Source organism: Octopus sinensis, linkage group LG6, assembly GCF_006345805.1.
Source record: "Octopus sinensis linkage group LG6, ASM634580v1, whole genome shotgun sequence".
Lineage (NCBI taxonomy): Eukaryota > Metazoa > Mollusca > Cephalopoda > Octopoda > Octopodidae > Octopus > Octopus sinensis.
This window is the reverse complement of record NC_043002.1, coordinates 2,942,717-2,945,216: the sequence shown is the minus strand read 5'-3', so window position 1 is coordinate 2,945,216 and position 2,500 is coordinate 2,942,717. Positions and strand designations below refer to the sequence as shown.

The following is a 2,500-nucleotide window of genomic DNA, read 5'->3' as shown; positions in this document are numbered from 1 at the left end:
GATTCGTTTTACCAAATATTTCAGCAGTGTTTTCTCCAAACCTTACACAGCGGCGCTGTTCTTGTGCAAGATGTCACAGCGAACAGCAGTTTCTTCCTGATTCAATAAAATGGTAATAATCTTTTAGAATTACTTATTTATGAGAAAAGTCGAAACCAAATGTCTTGAAGAGCTTAGGTCCTTCTCCGCTAAATTCCAGGTTCAAATCATGTTGGGGTCGATATTATTTTCCGTTTATGAAATAAATAAGGGTCATTGATACCCTGGGTCACTTTAAACCCCTGAAACCCTTCACTTGCAGAGTGAATCCCGGAAATTATTGAAACATTGGCCAAATCTTCGTTTTGCATTACTCTCTCTTTTATCTTTTACTTGTTTCAAACTGTGGCCATGCTGGGGCACCGCCTTGAGAAATTTGAATCGAATGGATCGACCTCAATTTTTTTTAAAAGCCTAGTGCTAATCCTATCGGCTTTTTTTGACGAACTGCTTAGATACGGGGACGTAAATACACCAATACCGGTTGTCAAGCGATGGTGGTGGTGGTGATGGGGGACAAACTCAGATACAAAGACACACATTCACGCATACACACGATAGGCTTCTTTCAGTTTCCATCCGCTAAATCCACTCACAAGGCTTTGGTTTGTCCGAGGCCTTGGTAGAAGACATTTCCTTAAGGTACCATGCTGTAGACTGAACCCAGAACCATGTGGTTGGGAAGCAAGCGTCTTACCACACAGCCACTTGTGTTACATTTTTAGCAACAATGCTGGTAAATATTCCAGAGTTTTGTCAATATTCTTTCTTGTTAGACTAGAAAAAGTCTGGCAAGTGAGAGCAATGAACCATGACAAACCCCCGTGTACCCAGGTAATTAACTGATATTCAAGGTGGAGTATGGCATAAAGAGAACTAAGAAAACACCGGGTTACTAATTTCACTTTATAAGTGACCCTCTTCGTTTTTAATTCACTTTCTGTAGCAGTCGACTTTGATTTTCATCTCCGAAGTTGGTAAAATAAGTTCTAGTATGAAGTGGGATCGATTGAACAACAATATTTCTTCTTCTTTATCAATTTGGTTTCGTGCCAAATACAAGAAATCAATGTTGCAAAAACAGTTGAACAGTTAATGCTTCTAATCTTGAGGTCATCAAACAACGGAAACAGACGACCAAATAATCATTCTCCATACTTAATTCTCGCCTGGAAATGTTTTCAAAGCTACCCTCCTTCCATGTAGAGTAAAGAGAGTAGCCATTATAATCCTGTACAACATCAGATCCGGCGAGATAAAATTATTTAGAGTCAGTCGCCAGTTTTTGAATGTCTAACATGGCGGTTTGTAATCGTTACTCGAACAACGCTGTGACTTCATTTCCGGTCTGGATGTTGTCAGATTAAAATAACTCTGGACAGACATTGTCACTGTATTGTTAACGGGGACGTAGTTAGAGTAAATGGCGCCCAAGACAAGCATAAAAATTGCGCCCCTTAAAGTGGCGCCCAGGGAATGTGCCCTGCTTGCCCCACCCTAGCTACGCACCTATTAATTTGCAGAAAGAGGGGGTGGGGGTGGGGGTGAAAGTGATGCTATTTGAAAATGAGAAAAGGAGAGAAAAATCCTTATTTTTCCAATCCTGATTCCATTTCAGTCAAATTCTCAGCTGAATTCACTACAATTATCAGTTTCTTTGATTCGTTAACCAAAATGTTATTAACTAATTCTTAATTATACATATCATCGACTTTATCTCGTTAATTAATTGAAGTTCAAGAAAAATAAATCCATTGCAAAAAAGTTATTATAAATGTTTGATTAAAAAAAATAATGATTTGAAATGAACCATTTTTAACAGGGAACGGTTTAAATCTATTCCTCGGTCATACATTGGTGGACATTGTGAAATCTGGAGACAAGGGAGGAGGAGGAGGAGGAGGTGGAATATAAACAGTTGGACCGACTGCTTTACTGGCAACTGAATTTACCGATTCCACTTAGATGTGAAGGCGTGAACTTATAACAACGCGTGACAAAACTAAATAATAGAAAATAGTTTTATCTGCCTCTCTGCCATTCCGCTGTCTTAATCGACAAAGAAAGCGAACTGTTGACGTATTTATAAAAATGAATTTCTAAATGTTTATTTCCAAGTTTGTTAATCTCATGCAACTCTGACAAAATGTCAATTGTTTGGCTTCCTCAGTCATAGACGTGTATCAAACGACGACTCAAGTAAATGGATAGCCAAAGTATGGCAGCTTTGAAGTGTAACAAAAACATAAGCGAACGAATATGTTGTCAAGTAAACGACATTAAAGTAAAGGTTTGCAAGAAATGTCAACTGATTTCGTCTGATTTTTTAGAATCTCAGAATATCAGAGAGAAAGTGCTGTTGTAAAAGTCGATTATTCAAACTTGGATATTATGGCTTCAACCATTATGGGGTTATTACGTAAAAGCTAATATTTATCCAAACTCACAGAGGTGGTCATTA

The 2,500-nt window shown here is 38.1% G+C and overlaps 1 long non-coding RNA gene across 1 annotated transcript in view; it reads left to right on the top strand.

Moving 5' to 3' along the window:
• LOC118763797 overlaps window positions 1-2,500 on the top strand; it is an 11,335-nt gene that overhangs the window by 6,416 nt on the left and 2,419 nt on the right. The window contains exon 2 of the long non-coding RNA XR_004999542.1: window positions 1-112. This exon is cut by the window's left edge and continues 20 nt beyond it. This is a non-coding gene — a long non-coding RNA (uncharacterized LOC118763797). The remainder of the gene's footprint in view (window positions 113-2,500) is intronic.